This window comes from Typopeltis vanoorti, chromosome 6 (genome assembly GCF_054136105.1).
Source record: "Typopeltis vanoorti isolate ZY-2024b chromosome 6, IOZ_Tvanoo_1.0, whole genome shotgun sequence".
Classification (NCBI taxonomy): domain Eukaryota; kingdom Metazoa; phylum Arthropoda; class Arachnida; order Uropygi; family Thelyphonidae; genus Typopeltis; species Typopeltis vanoorti.
In genome coordinates this window covers 50,627,565-50,633,564 of record NC_143554.1, presented here as the reverse complement: position 1 = coordinate 50,633,564, position 6,000 = coordinate 50,627,565, and positions in this window count along the sequence as shown.

Here is a 6,000-nt window from a genome sequence, read left to right as displayed (position 1 = left end):
GCGAGTGCTATATGGAGATTCGCTAGTACAAGGTGTGTTAGTAGAGAATTTGACAAAATCGTACCAACCTGGTGCGACCATCAAGGATGTAAGTGAGTCTATTAGAGAGCAAAAGGAAAGGGTGAAAGAAATGATAGTTGTGGCAGGTACGAATGATTTGAAAAGAGATAAAATGTGAAATGATAGAGGACCTGAATGAATTGTTTGAGGTAGCAAAAGAAAAGAGTGAGAGAGTTGGATGATTAGTCTTTTGCCGCGGTATGACAGTGAAGTGTTTAGAAGGAGGGCCATAATTGCAAGTGACTTTATACATGGATAATGCATGACGAGTGGTGTGGACGTGTGGAGTGAGTTCGATGTGCGAAAGGATCTATATAAGATGGATGGTTTGCATTTGAATGGATTTGGTGTAAGGAGACTTGAAAAAGTGTTGTTGAATGAAGTGGATGTGCAGAATCAGGGAAACTAGATTTATTAAGGGGGGCGGGGAGTAGATATGCAGACCTTAGGGAGGCAGTTGAGTGTATTAATGAGTATAATATGCCTGAACAAATAAGGACAATAAATCAGAATGGGATATTAGTATAAGGCATCGAAGTAGGGATGGGGCTAATGGGGGGGGGGGGTCTGCAATTCATGTACACTAATGCTAGGAGTATTAGGAACAAGAAGGAAGAATTTTTGGCCTTGATTGGCACTTCCAGACCACAGGTTATTGGCATTAGTGAAACATGGCTGACTGTAGATGATATAGCTAGTGGGATTGAATGTGATGGGTATAGTGTGTTCAGGAATGAGAGGGAGAATAAAATGGGGGGAGGAGTATTGTTGATGATAGCTGATGAGCTATAGCCAAGGAGAATAGAAGTTGAATTGCAGGATAGAGAAAAGAGCACTTTTGAGGCCATTTGGTGTGAGATTGTGGCTAGCAGAACAAAATATACAATTGGGTGCTGCTATAGTCCAGGTGATGGAAAAGATGGTGGAGATAATATGCACAAGCAAATAGAAGAAATGAGTGGAAGGAGGGTAATTATTATGGGAGATTTCAACTATGGTGGCATTGATTGGAGTGAGGAGAGGACACATGGGAGGAAAGAATTGGATTTTATGCGGTTATTAAGGGATAACTATCTGCGACAGCATGTAATGGAAAATACTAGGGGTCAGAGAGTGCTTGATCTAGTAATTGCATCTGAGGATTTGGCTGTAACTAATATGACCACATTCTCACCAATTGGTGAGAGCGATCATAGGGTCGTGACTTGGGAGGTGGCTAAAGGTGTGGAATTTACAATTAAGACAGGGTACTTGTGGAATTATCGGGCTGGTAAGTATGACAAGCTTAGGAGTTTGATTGGCTCAGTGCCATGGCATGTACAACTGCGAGGGCTAGAAGTTGATAGTGCATGGGAGGCGGTTAAGAAGTGTTTGCATGAAACAATGGCTGACTGTATACCTAGAGTCCAAATAATAAATCAAGTAGAGGTTAAATGGATGAATAACACCATTAAGCTTGAGCTGCAAAAAAAGAAACAACTATGGAGGGAATTTAAGGAGAAAGGTGACCGGCAGGCACACGAATGGTATAAAGCGCAGGCCAGAAGGGTAACGAGTGTGGTAAGAAAAGCAAAAAAGGATTACGAAAGAACATTGGCCATGCTGGCTAAAGAGAATCCTAAACAGTTTTTTCGATATGTTGCAAGTAAAAGAAAAAATGTATATGGCAGAATGATTTTCAAGAATGCCGATGGTAGGGAGGTAACCGAATCAGTTGATATAGTTGAGTTAATGAGCGAGCACTTTGCAAGAATATATCATCCAGGTGGTGACATTGCAGAAATGAATGAACCAATAGATTATACAGGAATTGTGGTGAATGAAGTGGAGGTGAGTAGTCTATTGCAAAACCTCAATGTCAATACATCTGTGGGATTGAATGGTATACTGGCTCATGTCGTATGTGAAGCGGCTAAAGAATTGTCAGCACCCTTGACCATTTTGTTTAATTTGAGTCTTGGGTCTGGGTTAGTCCCGAGGGGGTGGAAAGAGGGGAAAATAGTTCCACTGCATAAAGGAGGTTCCAAGACTGCTGTTGTAAATTACCGACTGATTAGCATATCAGGAATCGATGTCAAGTTTTGGAGAAATTAGTCAAGAAAAGAATACAGGATTGATAGATAAAAATGGGATATTGTATGGGGGGACAACATGGCTTTGTGAAGGGTAGATCATGCCTCAGTAACTTGCTCACGTTTTATAACACAGTGATAGCTGAACTGGATAAGGGTAATGGGTTTACAGTGATTCTACTGGACTTGGACAGGATACCACATGGAACTCTAATCAGTAAACTGGAGCAGATGGGGATGGATATAGGGTTGGTGAGATGAATAGGAGGGTGGTTGATGGAGAGATACCAGAAAGTAGTTTATTCAGGAGTTGAGTCCAAAAGACGGCTTGTGACTGGTGGTGTGCTGCAGGGTTCTGTTCTTGGACCACTACTTTTCAATTTGTTCATCAATGATATAGGAAAGGATCTGAGAGGAAGTGTTCACTTGTTTGCTGATGATGCAAAGTTGGGTGAAGTAATTGTGAGTGCACAGGATGTCAAAATTTTGCAGGATGATTTGGATAGTTTGGAGAACTGGGCTAGGAAAAATGGATGTCAGTTTAATGTGGCAAAGTGTAAGGTTATGCACTTTGGGGTGAAAAGAACAGCAGCAGTATATCGCATTGGTGGAACCGTACGCCAGGAGATTGATGAGGGCAGGGATTTGGGAGCGCTGGTGGATAGGGAATTGAAGTTTAGGGGGCACATTACAAAAGTGACTAAAACAGCTCACCAAATCACTTGGCTTCTGAAAAATACTTTAACATGCAGAGACAAACAAGTTGTTGTTCCTCTGTATCGAGCCTTGATAAGACCCCATCTGGACTTCTGTGCCCAGTTATGGGCACCAGAGTTTCTTCGTGATGGGGAGGAAGTGGAGAGGGTCCAGAGACGAGTGACCAAGATGATAGCAGGTCTGTGGAATGAACCTTATGAGAACAGGTTGAAGATTTGTGGGTTGCAAAAATTGGTCGATAGGCGGAAAAGGGGTGATATGATTGAGACGTTCAAATTACTGAAGGATTTCTATAAGATTAATCCAGAAGATATTTTTGATAACAGCACTGGTGGTGGGAGGACTAGGGGCCATACATGGAAGCTGGGCAAGAATGTGGTTAGCAGGGGTGTTAGAGCTAGGTTTTTTACTTGGACAGTAGTGAATGAGTGGAATAAGCTGCCAGGGTCTGTTGTGGGTGCTATGACCGTGCATGAGTTCAAGGCAAGGTATGATAGATACTGTGCGAATGTCGAATGGTTGTTCTTGATAAGGTCCTCCCTCAATGAGTCTGTTGACTCCTTGGAGTTGCCCATAATAATAATAATATGAGTATGGAAGAGCATAAAAATGATGAGTGTGGTAGTCTTATAGGATTAATATGTTGTGCCTAACAAGATTCTGGCACAACCCATGGACATAATTTGAAAACACACAGTGTTCACCAATTGGAAGTAAAACTTTTAATGATGATACAACAGTCACTTGGTGTGGACAGACCATGTTCTAGACTTGAAGCTTGTCATTTCAATTAATCTCTAGTGAGGTAATGATCATTCCACAGACATTAAAATTTGGTCACACCAGTATCTGGACCATTGTAGAAGTTCCTGATTGTTTTCTACAGGGACAGATTCATTAAAATGTGCAAGTATCTTTCTTTGACCTAGAAAGAAATTCTAAATCTCAAGGTTGAAATATCCTCATACTGATATTTAGGAAATAGTTAATGGAATCACACAATATTTTAAATACAAATAATCACAGCTTTAAATGTCAAAAACAGCAAGGTGGGTCTTCTAACCACCACAATCAGATGGTCAGTTTCTCTTAAGTAACAACATCTTAATATAGAATGAATATCTTAATTTTGCTCTAGCTTTAAGTGCAGAGATATTCTTGACACAATCTTGCTCAGCCTGGTTTGGTCAAGTGGTTAGCATCTCCATTCTTCAACTAACCAGCCATGAGAATCTCTATGGGCATGAATGTTTGTGATAGTAGGAGATGAATTTCATCACCTGGTGTGAGATCTCTGCCCTTCTTATTGGTAACCTGAAGTGGCTTGAAAAAGTTCTTTGTTTAGTCTCTAGAGCAAGGTTTTCAGAGTGTGTAAAAAAATAATAGTAATAAAAATAGGGGGGAAAATGCACATCCCACCACTTATATTTAATGTACTATGTTTTAAAACCTTTTGTGTATAGATATAGAAATCACATAATATAAAAATAATCACTCACATTGAATAAACTTTTAGACTGTAAGATTAGAAATGACAAGCATTACAAACAGAGCTGCTGCAATGATGAAGAAATTTCTGGATCTCCTTATGAGTTAAAAGTAAATTCTAGTGTTATGTTAAATCACCATTTCCCAAGTTAATAAATAAAATAGCTAGTTATCAGTTTTATTTGGTATATGCTTTTAACCCATCACATATACTTGTATATAAGTAATATCAGATATTTCTATTGGTACCTGACATTAGTTTTCAGGTTTCATCACTTAATTTTGTTTATATCTTAATTCTCTTCATTGACTGCTCTCTAACCATCAGACTGCAGGTTCAAAATCCACCCCATGACCATGAATGTTTGTGATTGTCTTTAGGTAGGATTTGAAATTTTCACATGAGAGATCACTGCCTTGCTTATTGGAGGCTTGAAGTGACTTGAAAAGTTATGTGAGCCTACTCTGGAGACTAAACACGATAACTAACACAAGATTTATGGACTATGTAAAAATTAAATAAATACGCAAATATTTGTGTGTTGACAAATATTATACTATAGGTTTAATATTATAGACAAATACTATAGGTTTAACTTTTCATTGTCAGTAGACACATAGGGGGCAAAAAAAAAAAAAAAAAGTGATATTTGAATTTTTACATTTATTGAAGAGCATTACTAATGTACAGACCACACTTTGAGAAACTGCATTAGTGGATGCCCTATACAGGGCATGGGGGGGGGGGGGGGAAGAATGCTGCTAATTTTCAACCACAGCACTTACCAAGTTTCATCATATTAAATGGATCAAGAAAAAAAAGTCACATAGCCAGCCAACTGAAATAGTTAAAAAATTAATTAAGCATGTTACTTTAGAATTTACATATTACTTTCAGATCTCAGTCTCATCTCTCTTCCCCCCCCCTCTTTTTTATATAAAGAATAGTAAACATTTTATAGACAGAATTAATATCACAAATCTAGATTACTGTTATTATTACTACAAAACGGATTTCTGCTTGACCCTCTTTGCTTTCCATATATTTTCTTGAGCTACATAACTTCCAGAACTGAGTACATAAATAATTATTTAGCACTTTGTGAAATGAGGCTATTTTTTTTTATTCAAGTTTTCGTTGATTTCTATTTTTCTCAGTATGCTGCTCTCCAAACAAACTTCCAGTGATGAATACTGTCTACAATTGATTCAGAAAAATAGTCTTAAATAACTGTACAAATCAAACACATTTTAAAAATGAATTAGCAGTTTTTTTTCTCTCTCTCTCTCTCTATATATATATATAATATAATAGAAGGAATCAAAGGCTCTCTCCATAAATTTTATTGGACTCTTTTCAGAACTTCAGTGTTCAAACATTTGTTAAGCTATTCCAGGGGGATCCCCCCCACACACACACTTCGCTCTTGTTGACCTGTGGATCTTTCCAGAATTCTGCACTAAGTAAGAAAACAGGGTGAACAATACTAATTAGAAAAAGATGAACATATATATAAGGTTAGGTCTCTCAGACAGACAGACATTAAAACAAGTTAACCAAAACCTTGTAGAAGGAGGTGCATTATCATTTGAGATCATGTTTGACCAAAATTGTGACCATTTCTCTCAAGATTAATAGAAATGTTTTCAAGATCTACATAAT